The 16,500-nt window shown below is 36.2% G+C and overlaps 1 protein-coding gene and 1 non-coding gene across 2 annotated transcripts in view; one reads left to right on the forward strand and one right to left on the reverse strand.

The window, feature by feature from the left end:
• Nucleotides 1-16,449, reverse strand: part of LOC112048097 (leucine zipper putative tumor suppressor 2 homolog) — a 144,956-nt gene extending 128,507 nt beyond the window's left edge. Inside the window, exon 1 of the mRNA XM_052885004.1 lies at nt 16,260-16,449. The gene's annotated coding sequence lies outside the window, so the exon portion shown is untranslated. The remainder of the gene's footprint in view (nt 1-16,259) is intronic.
• Nucleotides 12,097-12,169, forward strand: Trnar-ccu (transfer RNA arginine (anticodon CCU)). Its single transcript has one exon. It is a non-coding gene; the product is annotated as a tRNA-Arg (tRNA).
• Nucleotides 16,450-16,500: the final 51 nt, after the last annotated feature.

Here is a 16,500-nt window from a genome sequence, read left to right on the forward strand (position 1 = left end):
TGATCTATTAAGGCTCTAACCCACTATACCACCAACGAAGATAATTACATTATCCCGACTATAAGTCATTAAAAGTCTACATTTATCTCTCCAGCAATATATTAGTTTAGATTACGAGATAGGACGCACAGTACGCGGTAATTGCATCCTGTTAATCTACCATACTAATTAACTTGCTTTCCTTCCATACGCCGCTTGCGAAATATTTTAATTGTTTATGTAACCTTATTTACAAGGTAAATGTTATAAATTGAATAATTAACAAATAGTTTACATGAAATACAATATCACGCGTTTATATTTGACGTTCTAACAGGTAGCATTCCGATCTTGGCGACCGCGACCAGGTCGCGCGACCCAATGCTTAGTATGAACTTACATAGAGTACTAAACAAAGCCCGAGACCGCGTCGCGCGATCACAGATCACTTTTGTTTAGTGCTCCATATAAATTCGTCGAGGTCGCACGTCGCGGTCGCCAAGATCAGAATGCTACCTTTAGAGTACAAAGGGTTCTATGGTGTTGAAAATTGGAATGGCGACCACGCATTAGAAAGCGCAGTGTATGTGGACTGATTTAGGGGATGCAGGTTGGTCTACTGTCCTATTCACAAATTTGGTCTTTATTAACAATCTAATAAAAACAACTGAGAAATGTCATCTACCTACTGTGTGATATCCACGAAGGTTTGTCATTAGAATGACATTTGTTACATATAATCTCAATTACGTAAATTAGATTTAACATACGTCAGTGTTAGTGAATTATCCTGCAGGACCATATTTGGTTATTTATACCTATACAAAAGGCCTACGTCTTGCAGTGGACACCCATCATACGTGATGATGTTGATGCTTTATTGACAGAAAAGATGACAAGAAACCTAACCTACAAACCGCTGTCGATCAAATTCAGGTGTATGTAAATATAAGTCGGACTCGGATGCTTTGTGATATCTCGGAAATCAGTCGCTCCACGCAGGTCATACATAAAGTCAATATGAGACGCGGGATGATGCCCGGCCGCCGCGCCCCTATGATACCGCTGATACCTAAAATCTTGTATTGCGTGGCTTAACACACGATGTCCCAAAACGTCATTAAACTTGCATACTAGATATGATTTTTCATGTGTGTGTGCCAGTAATTACACCAGCAATGCCGGTGGCAGCAATAAGCATGACTTTTTCTGTTAAAATAATCTAAAATATAAATATAATTAAAATAATTAAAATTATCCTGTCTGTTTAGTGTATTAATTGGTTACTTAATTTTCCAGAAAGTCTCATAAAAATCAATATATTCAAATGTATTCCATACATCATTGTCCCAATTATTCTCTTCAGTCATTAAGAAATTCTTGAATTGCCACAGTAACCATAACTATACATAACTTTGTTGCAAAAGTACTCGTACTATAACCTCATAAACAGATACCTTTCATTATCTCCCAAGCACCATCGTACCGGAACACTAAATCGCCGGAACGGCAGACCCGTTAGCGTCGGTGGAAAAGTGGTAAGATAGTTATGTAAGCTTATTAGGCCATTCACGTATTTGAACGATTTATATCTGTTTTAAGGCATTTATTAACGATTAATGGTAATAAATATACTCAAACTGTTAGCAAATTAAGAAAATTTCATCATCATCATCATATCAGCCGATGGACGTCCACTGCAGGACATAGGCCTTTTGTAGGGACTTCCAAACATCACGATACTGAGCCGCCTGCATCCAGCGAATCCCTGCGACTCGCTTGATGTCGTCAGTCCACCTGGTGGGGGGTCGGCCAACACTGCGCTTACTAGTGCGGGGTCGCCATTCCAGCACTTTGGGACCCCAACGTCCATCGGCTCTTCGAACTATGTGCCCCGCCCATTGCCACTTCAGCTTCGCAACTCGTTGAGCTATGTCGGTGACTTTGGTTCTTCTGCGGATCTCCTCATTTCTGATTCGATCACGCAGAGATACTCCTAACATAGCTCGTTCCATCGCCCTCTGTGTGACTCTAAGCCTTCTTATGAGGCCCATAGTTAGCGACCAAGTCTCGGAACCATAGGTCATCACTGGCAACACGCACTGTTCGAAGACTTTTGTCTTCAGGCACTGAGGAATTTCGGACGAAAAGATGTCGCGAAGCTTCCCGAATGCAGCCCAGCCGAGTTGGATTCGACGGTTCACCTCTTTCTCGAAATTGGACCTACCTAACTGGATCATATGTCCTAGGTATATGTATTCGTCTACAATTTCGAGTGCAGCGTTCTCAACTATAACTGGGTGGAGCGATACATGAGCATTACACATTATTTTTGTTTTGCCCATGTTCATTTTCAGGCCCACCTGTTGAGAAACGCTGCTGAGGTCATTGAGCATGGTACTAAGGTCATCCAGAGTCTGTGCCATGATGACTACATCATCCGCGAACCGCAGTTGAGTGATGTACTCGCCATTGATGTTGATGCCAAGTCCGCTCCAGTCCAGAAGCTTAAAGACGTCTTCCAGTGCGGCGGTAAATAGCTTCGGAGAGATCACATCTCCCTGACGCACTCCTCGCTGCAACTGGAAAATTTACTTTTAACTTATTTATGTAGTGTAAGTCTGCAATGACTAGATCTTCGTCATCCTAGTAATATAATAAACGCAAAGGTCTATAGGTATATATAATGTTTATTACATACATTAATGATACGAGTACCTATTAAATATGGATGTTTGTTTACTCTTTTACGCAAAAACTACTGAATGATTTGGCTGAAAAGTGATTGACCCCTGAACTTATAGTTTCGCCATGTCCGTTAACGCACTGACTATGACAACTAGGAAGCTTTAAATTAGCATGTGTATGTACATTAAAAATGTGAACAAAGTCGTACAATAACTGTTCAAAAAAGTGGGGATGAATTTATTTTATTCGATAATCTCATAATATGGGTGTATCATTAGATGGGTGTTCGAAAAATATGAGGGTCTTGAAAAAACTCAAAAAAAGGATAATATAATATAATGAAAAAACAAGGAAAACTTGGCCGGTTTTCATACATAGTTGTGCACTTTGATAAATTAACCGTAACACGTTAGAACAGCTTTTCTATACTAATATCATAAATAGGCAAATTTTGTGGTAATCTCTGAATCTACTGGACCGATTATAAAAATTCTTATGCCATTAGCAAGCCACAGTTTTTGCTAGTGTCATAGGCTGTGTTTCATCCCCGTATTGTAACGGGAACGGGCGTCGGCTAGTGTTATACAATGAGGAAAGTCTGAGCATTACAGGCATTCGCTCTATACATATAGAGTGACATAATGATTAAATAAATTTTTATATCAACATTTCAAAGAACTTTCACCAATTACAAATGAAATAACTAGAAGTAGTTATAATGTGATGGACTTGTTTTTGTATAAGACTTCATTTCATATTTATTAGCCAACTAGCAGACGCCCGCGACTTCGTCCGCCTGAACACCTCTTTAATCCGACCCTATAGCAAAATCCGTTCTTAGCGGGCACCTACGAACTATAAACTACCTCCCTGCCAAATTTCATCTTTGTACATCAAGTGGTTTTTAAGATCTCGTGACCTTTCGCATTTATATATTTAAGATTTAATTCTGCCTCAAATACCTACACAAAAATATCCACTAATGTCTAGCTATTTATTAATGTTATATAGCGTAGTTGTGGCGTAGTCAACCAGATGTTATGTGTCGCATATATTATCATAATATTTATATTTATTCAAAGTTATAGTGTATCTATTCTAGATAGCTAAATGATATTTTCTAAAATCTAGAAATCTAGGCAACCAACTCCATTACCTAGATATATGAAGATTGCCTTTAGATATGGCTTGAACTATCCGATTTGATCTTTGCAAACGGCGATTATGGTAATAAATATAACCTTGACGGTTTGAAACCAATACTCTATATAACATTTAGGTTTATTATGAACTAGTGGTCGCCTGACTTTGTTCGAGGTGGAATATATTCATACAAAGTTTCAATATTTAAACTACCCTCATATTTACTGAGAACCGGGTCTGGGCTTAGCATTTCCCAACTCCAGGTTGTTAAATACATGAAAAAAATTGTTTAAAAAATGATACTTCACGGACTTCTTTACTGAATGCTGAGTATTTTTTGGAATTATAATAACAACAACTCTTATCAAGACTTCATAACATAACAACTAATCTTTAGTACGTCTTCCATGTTAGCCTGGTACCATAGACTGTCGTCACTTAACATCAGATAAGATCAAGAGTTGTGATCAAGAGAGACCTGTCGTTAAATTAAAAAAAAAAACAAAAATTAATAACCTGTTCCTATTTTGGGAGACAGTTACAGAGATGTTGAAACCACAATGGCGCAGACGTCAACTGTCAAAACATCTGTGATAACGCATTGTTACAAAAAATCTCGTTTGGAGATTTTGATCCAGTATCGTTCGCCTTGAGCCCGTGGCGAGTTCAACGCAGATAATCGAGAAAGACGGGTGAGTCACGCAGACAGATCCGATATGCCTTTAGTCAAACCTACCACACAGAATATAGAGTTCACAGAAGTGAAGCTTATGAAATGTAATTAAATTATACCTACGTAGAGAGCTAAAGCGCTCTCATTATTTTTTCATTTGTTAATTATATCTATTTGTTCCTTTACAGTGAAATCGACTCGAATGTCGTGACGACAAACGAGAGCCACCACTGTTTTGTAAGAAGATCCTTAATAAGATCTTTGCAGCATCACATAACGTTTGGACGGGCGCAAAAACTCTACCAGAGTAAGGCTCAAGAGTTAGAGGAAGTAGGGAGAGTTCGAGTGGAAATACCTTATGCCCGACTCCTTTGAGGGCCGTTCAGGCTGATGGTGGCATTTATTGGTGGAGTGTATCAATTCTGACGCCTCCATAGTAATAAATTGGAAACCTCGTATTCACCAGCAAAGACGCTGTGCTCACAGTTATCGAGTTAGCCTTGTCTGTTGTTACGTCATCGTCAGGATCGACTCTCACTTGAAATCTATGAACGAATTCTATAGCGATATGGAATAGTTTGTTTGTTTCTTTAAACGCGCTAATCATTCCAAATGTTTCGAAACTCGTAGGTATAACGTGAAACATGTACGTTGTATGAAACATCTGCAGGCTCCATATTCTCTGCCCTCATGTACCTGCGCAAAGCTACCATAAACGGCAACTCTAGTAATGTGGACTGTAGTCTGTACTTTGTATTCCAAGAGGACCCTTCGTACTTTTGAATGTTGTTTTCTAAAACCATATATAGATTTAAAAGACGAAAGCTCTTTTGGAGTGCAGCTTTGGCTTATGAAAAAATCTTGAATAGCCAATAAAAAAGTAAAAAATACACGTTGTAGTCACTTTTCAAGTTCCTTTTATAAAATGAGTAAGTATTTACTTTAGTTCCAGCTTACGATATTGTTTCTCTTTGTTTTGTAGAGATATAGTCTACTGTTTACGTCTCTTGCTTTGTTTATGCTCCAACACTCGTCAAAATCGGTTTAGCGTCTAAGCTGAGCATTGATAAGATAAAATAACAAATAGCACAGAATATATATAGCAAATAACAAAAAAACCCCCATCCAAATTGGACTAGGTAGGTACGAGCTAGTTTTCTAGAAAATCGCGGTAATTGTTATATAATATGTATGTACCTATATGGTTACATTATATATTACGTACATTAGATACAAATGAAATACACAATCTCCTTTAGCATTTTACGCCAGTTTTTATTTCGAAATGCTAGATAGATATGATGAAGATAGTATGCAGAAGTTTCAGCATATAACTAATATTAAAAATGTTATATCATAATATAAACATGGTGTTTTTTTTAGTTGACTCATTTTGAGTCATATTTCTCTGACCGTGACCGTTCGATTATCTAGCTATCTAAAAACTCGAACACAAAAACGAAATGTCATGCAGAACGGTCGGCAAAAAACACAAGTTATCCATTTTCTTATCGTGTAATACAGATACAGATCCTTTGTGTACATTTATTAATTTGCTTTGAATTTTTGATGGGTTTTAAGTCAATGGCATGAGATTTATGAATCATGCCAGAGTTCTGTTACCTACACTCAGAACATAAGGTGAATACTTCTCAGTACGGTTGGCCATTTCAAAACTTAGTAAGAAACGTTTTTAACTGACTTCAAAAAAATGAGATTTCTCAATTCGACCGTTTATACAGGATGCTCGGGAGTGTTTCCCATAACTCTAGGGTCATATTCTATAGCAGAGGTCACCAATTACTTTCGCTCGGGGTCTATTTTAGAAAATGAAATTTCGCGGTCCACACAATTTATAAAAAAAAAAATTAAACAAAGTTTACAATTACAAAGATATTTATTTACTTATCAATGAGAAAAGTGTAATTTTTATGTCTGTTTATCTGTCTAAAGTTTGTAGTGAAATTGATGCAAGCTATAGACATTAAATCCTGGAGATGTTCATCAGCAAGTCGAGACCGAAATTTATGCTGCGGGAATATATTTCTTCCGTCCACACACTATCGTCGTTTGTGGGACCGATTCTGATGATTATTTTTTTGTTTGAAAGGAGTTAATCTGAGTGTGGTACCATGATAACGAAACCAAGATTTCATGATGGGATCCTGGAGAAATTGAGGGGAACTTTCAAAGGGGCGGCCATTGCGTGTCTCAGTTTCCCAATTTTTTCATTAAGTGTTTAAAGCACTACAACTTAATGAAGGTCTGGAGTGAACGGAGTCGAAAAACAGACGAGGGAACTCATCAACGATTTATAGCAGTTACCTTGTTGTAAAGTAATTTAATTGCGTAATTTGCTAACCTAGTAAATCTCAAGCTAATATAAAAACATCAATCAGCATTGAAAGCTCAATACAAATTTTATTAAAACATAAAATAGGCCAGTTATTAATAATCATAACATGAACACATTTGTACTGCTTAGGAGCCTAAGGTTGGATATCGATTTTAGAGAATTCAGACATTACGCATCCACTCCTAATTCAACACCTACACGCAATTCATCATATTATTTAAATTACCTACATACAAATTCCTTCCACATCCTACGTGTTATTAAATATTTTAATACTGACATCGCATGTGGAATCTATTAATGGGTTTTAATGAAAATCCTACCAATATTATAAACGCGAAAGTTTCTATGGATGTTTGTTACTCTTCAAAGCCGCAACTACCGAACCGATTTGGCTGAAGTAAATGGAAATAAATTTTACTCTTCATTAATACATAGGCTACTTTTCATCCCGGAAAATCCATGGTTTCCGCGGGATTTGTGAAAAACTGAAAGCAACGCCGACGAAGTCGCGGGCGTCCGCTACTGCTAGTACAGTATAAAAATTTAATTACAGTTATAAAACTTTAAATAAAGCGTTAAGCACAAACAGACGAACAACCTCGACAGTTGTAAATATGTGTGTCTTTAACTCTTTTTCGTTGGTGACGATTTCTGCAAGTTTACTGTAGAGTAAACGTAAAGAAATCGTCACGGCCCAAAAAAGAAGTTTGTTCCAATTTTGAAGAGAAAATAGTCAAAATGTTAACCAATGGCGGTGGAGTAGTCTCTTCCAGTCCCAGTCCTATCTCTTTCGCCCCAACAAAAGGAAAGGTACAGCGACATTTCCAGTAGCGCTACTATTGGATATTTTGGATTTTTCTCCACTAGATGTATCGTTTCGGCGCAAATTAGACCCCCGAACTTGGTAAGTCCGAACTCTACGTGCTCATTTTAAGATTCAATAGAGTGATGATAACAAAGAGATTATACAGGATGTCCCGTAATTAATAGATAAAACGCAAATGATAGATACACCGCCTAAGACCTAATTATTAAAAACTAATTTGAACAGTTTCCCTAAAATCCGTAATAGCCCAGTGGATATGACCTCTGCCTCCGATTCCGGAGGGTGTGGGTTCGGATCCGGTCCGGGGCATGCACCTCCAACTTTTCAGTTGTGTGCATTTTAAGAAAATAAATATCACGTGTCTCAATCGGTGAAGGAAAACATCGTGAGGAAACCGGCATACCAGAGAATTATATTAATTCTCTGCGTGTGTGAAGTCTGCCAATCCGCATTGGGCCAGCGTGGTGGACTATTGGCCTAACCCCTCTCATTCTGTGAGGAGACTCGAGCTCAGCAGTGAGCCGAATATGGGTTGATGACGACGACGAACCAAGTGACCAAGTTCTTGTATCAGTTTTTTCAATGCTGTAGCTGCTGTAAATTAAATTTTAAAGATCTGATTTTTGTTAAACATTACGGATCTAATTACCAATGTAAATTTCAAAGTTGCGAGTATACTAACGTGCATAGGCGAAAATTGAAAGAACTTTTTGGGACAGCCTGTGTAGCGTCGCAGCAACGGAACACTCAGACATTGATTAATATGTTGTTTGATTTACTACCCGCTAATGATTTTAACTTAATTTCAATATGTATTTTACAGATTAATAAATAAAATAAAATATATTCTGTGGATGATAATTTTTCCCTGTGCCCAAGAATCCTTTTAGTTGATTGTCCATCCTTTCACTTTAGGGTTAGCTCACAAAGAACGGCTTGTCTCGCTTAATACGCTTTAGTGAAATCGTTTTAGAAATTAACGGATCTTGTAATGATGTTTATCATGAAACGCCTGCTACACAAATGTTGTAACAAAGAGTATTTTATTTGTATTAAGTGTAACAAAACAGGCATTGTTGGTTTAAAGTTCATACCTTTAGGCCTGTAGGTTAATTCGCTAACTTTGACGTTTGTTAGGTGACATATACGAAATTGAGATTCTATGTAACAAATATCATCCGATGTCTACTGACAACACTTCGTGGATATAATACTGTAGGTAGATGACATTTCTCAGTTGATTTGATAAAGACCAAATTAGTGAATAGGCCAGAAGATTTTTTTGTATAGGAAGTATGAGGCAAAATGCTGAGTTGGGGCCTTTTTTAGGTTATGTCACATATTGCAAGGCGTTCTTCTTTTATTACTCTAGTTATAAGCTATATATTTAGAATTTAATATTGTAATATGTGGCATTACCTAAAAAATAAAGATATATCTTTCTTAAGAAAACAAATGAGTTTCCGTTTTTAAAATTTTCTGCAGAACCTGTAAATTCCACGATAAGTAAAAGTAGATGTAATGTGTGTTTTAATTAAAAGTAAATATAATTAACTTAATGTCATTTAATTTTAACTTATATCATTTTAATTTTATTAATTAAACATTTGTATACCTATTAATTGTGAAACATTGTTACCTTAATACATAAGAACATCTTTGTATAACTAAATTTAATGTTTTTTTGCAAATAAATGATTCTGATTCTGACTCTATTTTCAATTGTTTGCTGGGGTGTTTTATGAAAAAAGAAAACTAAATAAACTCAAAGTACTTACTTACTAACAATCGATAAAATAATTAAAAAATTAAGTTAAGTACATAATTGCATACTTATTTTGTATGGGAATTGCCGATTCAAAAATCGACCAAGTGAGCTTAAATGTCAAGGCAATAATACTCCATAGCCATACCATATACGAAACGGTTACTGAGGACAGTTTCCCATAGTTTTTAATATCTTCCTTATTTAGCAGTCCATACAAGGGTGTCCTTCCACTAGAGATACGAGAACTATGTAGCGATGTGTGAGAATAATCTCCAAGCCTCAATAGCACAGTGGTAAAGGGGATCGGATTACCGAGAGGTGGTGGTTCGATCCCCGCCCCTTAGTCTATTGTCGTCCCCATTCCTAACACGTTATTTTCCGACTAATTGGAAGTGAACGGGAAATTTGGTCATATTTAAAAAGATATGCAAATACAATTAAAAAAAATTAAAGAATCTAGTACAGCCTAATCAAGTGTTAATGATAATTTCCGATATAGATGGTTTAGCATGAGGGCTTATCGGGTGTAATGTAACTCCTGATACCACTAACTTTTCATCTCCGAGCTATAGATTTATTACTGAAACTAGCTGACGTCACTCTCGTAGTTCCCGTTCCCGTAGGAATACGAGGATAATATATTATAGCCTATAGCCACCCGCGATGAGTAGGCTATCTAACACAGCAAAAATTTTTCAAATCGGACCAGTAGTTCCTGAGATTAGAGTGTTCAATCAAACAAACATACGAACTCGTCAGCTTTATAATATTAGTATAGATTATTTTTAATAAAGAAAAGCTCAGTATTAAACAGACCTAACCAAGACTCGAACTACGGACATCGTAATCCCGAGGAAAAAAGGGCTGTTTTTCGATCAGTTTGATATCAAGGAAAATAATTTTCAAAAGGCAAACAAATGTAGGAGCGTTTCATTTTCTTGACTAAGTTAGGCTTATTTTATATTTGTATATAGCTTATATGATATTACTATATACAGTAAAAGCTCATTATTCGCGGGGGTTACGTTCTCGAAATGTGTCGCGAATACAGAAGACGTGAATATGGAATGGTATTTTTTAAAATTTGCACATTTTACGTCAGTTAGATCCGCGAATAACGGCATATTCAGCCGCGAATATAGGAATTGGGTCGCAGTTTTTTAATCCGCGAATAGTGAAAACGTGAATAAAGGAAGCGTGAATAAGGAGCTTTAACTGTACGTAGTTTACAAAGCGATCTTTCGCACCACCTTCGCCTTCGATGGAAATCAAACCTCCCTCCTCATATGTATATCGAATGCCATCTTATAATGGGTCACGGTTTTCAAATGGAACACGGAAGAGTTTGAAATTCAAACAGACGTCGCTTCGTGACCGGCGGATTCTGCGTTCAAATATTTGTATTTATAGATCACGTTGTCTCTGGAAATGGTAGAGGATAAATAATAAGACACATCTTCACGTAGTCTTTGAAATAGGGTAGTTGACTCACATCTTTGATATAAACAATATTAATTTCGCATAGTATATGGAATAAGGGTCCGAAATGTATCGATATTAATTAATAAAAGTTAAGGATTTCTTAGAAAACTTAATTTAAAAATCATATATTTTTAAATTTGCCAAACGACAAAAACGCTGTCTTCCATTTTGTGACGTCACAATGTTACTTGATGTACTAAATGTCAAACAAATTGACATCTAATATTTTAGTCAAACGCTGCGTTTTTAAGGGATTTGTTATAGTGACGTCTTTGATTAGAGTGACGTCATGAAACTGTTGAAATATATAGACCATCATGGCCGACGGGTGTTTTTTCCAAAAACATAAAAAAAAAACTAAAATTTTATATATATATAATCTCAAAACGTCTCAAAAAACCATGAAAATAAAATTCTTAAACTAGTAGAACAATAATGAACTATTTAAGACCATTTCAAAAAAAGTGTCATCTAGCCTATTGTGGAGGATAAATGACCAGAAACATCTAAATAGTATTTTTTTATCTATACGTAGATACTTAATATTATATAGAGGAAAGATTATTTCATTGTTTGTTTTTGCATTGAATAGGCTCCAAAACTACTGAACCGATTTGAAAAATTCTTTCACTGTTGGGAAGCTTACTTTCTGTGTACCTACCCACAGGTTCACTAGGTCACAAAATCCACGCCTCAGGTTGAATAACACAAGGCAGCACTGAAGGACTAGTTCATTGACAACCTCCGTGGTATGCGATGTGGATTTACAAGACGGAGGTCCTTGGTTCGATCCACGGCTGGGCCGATTGAGATTTTCTTAATTGGTCCATGTCTGGGAGGCTTCGGGCGTGGCTAGTTACCACCCTTACGGCAAAGACGTACCGCCAAGCGATTTAGCGTTCCAGTACGATGTCGTGTAGAAACCGAAAGGGGTGTGGATTTTTATCTTCCTCTTAACAAGATAGCCCTCTTTCATTTTAGATTGCATCATCACTTACCATCAGGTAAGATTGTAGTCAAGGGCTACAATGCGTTCGGACTACTTTAGTATTTTAGTCGAGTACGAACAATTTTTGAAAAATACTAAACGAGTCCGAACTAGGGCTAAACCGTAGCTAGAAATTTGGTTCGGTACAAGTTCAAGCAATTGGACGATAATTTCAAACAAGTTGCCATCAGCCCCTGTGGCCTAATGGATAAGGCATCGGCCTCCTAAGCCGGGGACTGTGGGTTCGAGTCCCACCAGGGGTAAATTTAATTTTGAAACTTTTAACTTAAATTAATACTTTTATATTATGTTAACACACTTAATGAAAATCAAACATCTACCAAAATTCATTTTTAAAAAGTTAAAACATTAAAATAAATTCTTATTAGAAAAAAAAACTAACTAAATGAACTGCCAAAAATTTTAATAAAAAAAATTCAACCGGCTTCCAACATAGAAATGAATCAACCTATAAAACTAAAAAGTGAAAAATAGCTTCGTATGAACTACCTTTTGATTGGTTTGAAGGCGGTTCTAAGCCATTGATGTATTAATTATTTACAAAATTGCTGTGGCTTTAACCTATATACTACCTTAACTCACATACAAAATTCCACTCCCTGTTTATCCACACGAAATATGAATATCCAGAAAACGTGAAATGTATCATAACAGATGAGGAGTTCCCTTAATTGTCCTCCGTCTTCATCACCAGACTCCTAATGCAGTCACAACCCATCTAGGTGGAAAATTCTCATCAATACAAATTTATCAAGCCCAAACACAAGGTAGCTACTGTGAACCGTTGATGAGTTCCCTTAACTGTCCTTCGTCTTCATCACCAGACTCCTAATGCAGTCACAACCCATCTAGGTGGAAAGTTCTCATCAATACAAATGTATCAAGCCCAAACACAAGGTAGCTACTGTGAACCGTTGATGAGTTCCCTTAACTGTCCTTCGTCTTCATCACCAGACTCCTAATGCAGTCACAACCCATCTAGGTGGAAAGTTCTCAGCAATACAAATGTATCAAGCCCAAACACAAGGTAGCTACTGTGAACCGTTGATGAGTTCCCTTAACTGTCCTTCGTCTTTATCACCAGACCCTTAATGGCAGTCACTACTCATCTAGATGTTCTCATCAAAACAAATAAAACCCAAAGAAAAGTTAATTGCTGTAAATCGTTGAGGAGTTCCATCGTCTGTGTTTCGACTCCATCATCAGACGGACTCCAGACCATCATTAAATTGTAGTGTTTTAAAATACATAATAAAAAAATTATCAAACGCACTAGTCGTCTCTACGACTTTTGAAAATTCCCCTCGTTTCCTCCAGGATGCCATCGTCAGATCCTGACATGAAGAAAATGGGACCATCCTGGAAGAATACCCTTCCAAATAAAAATATTTTTTCAAATTCGGTCCACAAATGACGGAAAAATCGATGGACATACAGCCGAACATAGAACCTCCGCTTTTTACCCTACTACGGCGACACCAAAAGGAAGGTATGTATGTATGTATGTTCGTTCCACCGTAGAGCCTAAACTACTGAACGGATTATAAAAATGCTGAACCGATTTTGATGTATTTATGACATTACGCCCGCAGTTGGACCCGCTGCCTTCAATGTTTTTTTTTTAAATTATTTCATAGAAAAAGCGCCATAAAATGACTAATATTAATCTAAGCAATAAATCTTCAAAACATTCATAAAATTTAATTTGTTATTGAGCGACTGTTAGCAAATAATTACATGGAAATGGAACATTTGTGAGATGTTTATTGCAACAATAATCGCTATTGCCGTTTAAATAAATTAATTAAATAAAGTGAATTGTGTTTGTGTGCAATACGTGTATCGAATAATATAATAATAAATGATTTTTATTAGTAACATGATGATAACACGTGCAATAACAATAAAAATATAAACAATATCAGTCACGACTTTAATTTAAAAATGGGTATTTTTAATGACTTATTTATAGTGTCGTTTCAATTCAAATTCGTTTATTTTATGGAGGCTTAGTTTTACAAGCATTTTTGAAACATCAAGTTTAACCATTGCTAGTGACTCTATCACCGGCAGCCATATTATCATGGTCAATATTGCCTTTAATAATAATCTGACGGGCGGGAATCAAACCTATACGGGTTTAATTCGGGAGCTATAAAGGCTCTAGATAATTTTAAAAAACATTAACCCTACTAATCGTAGCACTTATATGTTGCGATTTACTTATACTGAAAATTAGCTAAGTGTAGCTAATAAAAAAAAAATAAGTCCTAGCTTTACTTTACTATTATGGAAAGTAAGATAAAAATAGCTAAGCTATTTTTATCTTACGTCTTAGTACGTACGTACTAACGTATGAGTATCTAATTTGATATTTGCTTGCATTGTCACAAAAATATTACTCATATGGTCTGTACCTACCTAAACACAACGTTATGCTTATAATTAGGTACCTAGCTACTTATAGGTATGGACATTGAACAAAGAAGAAATCATTACGATATTATTTTGCAACAAATGCATTAAAATTAGCTACCCATCAACAATTTAACTATGCTATGAAACCGATTTGCGCAAGTGTATCATAATTCTTGTATTATTTTCCAAAACACATCAAATGCTGAATTATGTATTGACTCGCAATATACAAGACATTATCTAAATCGATATTAGCCAATAAATACGACAAGATGTCGTTAAACGCCTCTTTGGTCCTGTGGTTATACTATATGGCTTCGGGTCGCTATTCGCAGGGTAGCAGAACTGTGCAATACTGAAGAAAAAAATATATCAATTCATTTGTAGTGTCACAAACAGTACATCCTATCTTAGATATTATATAATGTCTATCTGAGACACCAAACAGAAAGGGTTTACAGCTCAGCATTAGCCGTTCATTGCAAAAAGCAACTCCTATCGCTAATTTTTAGCTGAAACCCGGGATTTTTTCGGGTACTGAGTTTTTCTTTCAAAGTACTTTTTCCCGTGCCTGAGAGTCATTCGGACCCGGTCATTATCATAAGAACAAGATAATATTCGTCGTAAGAGGTAAAAAGAATTTAACAATATCACCATAATATGCGAACCTGCATCAAATGTCACAGAAGACTATATTTAATATTTTTTTAAAAAAGATACATCTGACTATTTTGTATTTTTCTCGTGAACATAAAACACACAACGTGAGGGTAGAAGTCTCTTTTCGACCGTGAGGTAAATCGCATAAATTTTAGGAATATTTTGTCGTAAGTAACTACTTGAGACGTGATAGCCTAGTGGATACGACCTCTGCCTTCGATTCAGAGGGCGTAAGTTCGAATCCGGTTCGGAGCATGCACCTCTCAAAACGGCGAAGGAAAACGTAGTAAGGAAATCTGCATACCTGAAAATTTTCTTAAATCTCTAGGCGTGCGAAGTCTGCCAATCCGCATTGGGCTAGCGTGGTGGAGAACGGCCTAACCCCTCTCTCATTCTGAGAGGAGACTCGTGCTCAACCGTGAGCCGAATAAGAGATGATAATGACAGTTACCAAGTAAAGGAACGGGTATCCAAAAATAAACGGAAATTTTGGCCATGAAAAAGAGACCATTATATTCAAAATAATTTGAATTTTGAAAACTGATTCGTACGAATTGTAATGTTGGTCCACCTACTTAGTCAACAGGTTGAATTTATTGGAAAACGGTAGTGTCATATATGTATGTATTTACATATGTACCTGCCTACTTTCACACAAGATGTATTTCAGAAAACACTCTGGAGCTTTGACCTGGTACACTGCCATAAACCTAGATTTTATCTTTACAAACTGTACGACTACATTTAAGTACTTACCAACTGCCTATTTTATTACCTCTGTAAATAGACACCGAGAAAAAGGTTGGAAGGTTTAATTTTAATTTAAACCTTCAGTCTTAATTTATGAGTAAAAAATAAGTGATTATACGAGTAGATAGGCATATTCAATTCATTCACTAATTCAATAATTTTTTAGAAAACAAAATTCGATATCTTTTGCGAAATACTTTCAAAATCTTGATTTTTTTAAGAAATTCGAATGCCGTATATCCGGTTAACGGTAGCTTAACATTTGAAATTTGAAATAAACAAATAAAAAATATCAGTAAATCAATACTTGTGAAACTACTCAGTCACCTAGCATTAAACGAAAAAAATATAAAAGAATATTGAGTCTTATTTTGAAATGTCTATTTGAAACAATACTGCATTTTAATTATCTTTCCATTGAAATAAGACCAACAAAAACAAAATAGTCGCCAATTTTAAAGCTGCTTGCTGAAGAGCTTTATTGAAAAGTAAATAAAAACTCACCTTTTCAACCAGATAAATAAATCAAAGCCGCTCGGTCACCGGCACTAGTTAGCGGATATCACTAATTATCACAATTTTTAACACAAAAGTCCACAAGTTTTTATTTTGTTTGACGAACGACCGGATTCTCTATTTCGAAGATAAACCGGCGTGGCTCGTTCTCAACGACGCACCGCGTGCATTTCAATAGATGAAAGTGTAAACTGTGGTTTTTGTATAGCGCTCTCTCATTTCAACGCGT

The sequence above is a fragment of the Bicyclus anynana genome, chromosome 13 (genome assembly GCF_947172395.1).
Source record: "Bicyclus anynana chromosome 13, ilBicAnyn1.1, whole genome shotgun sequence".
Lineage (NCBI taxonomy): Eukaryota > Metazoa > Arthropoda > Insecta > Lepidoptera > Nymphalidae > Bicyclus > Bicyclus anynana.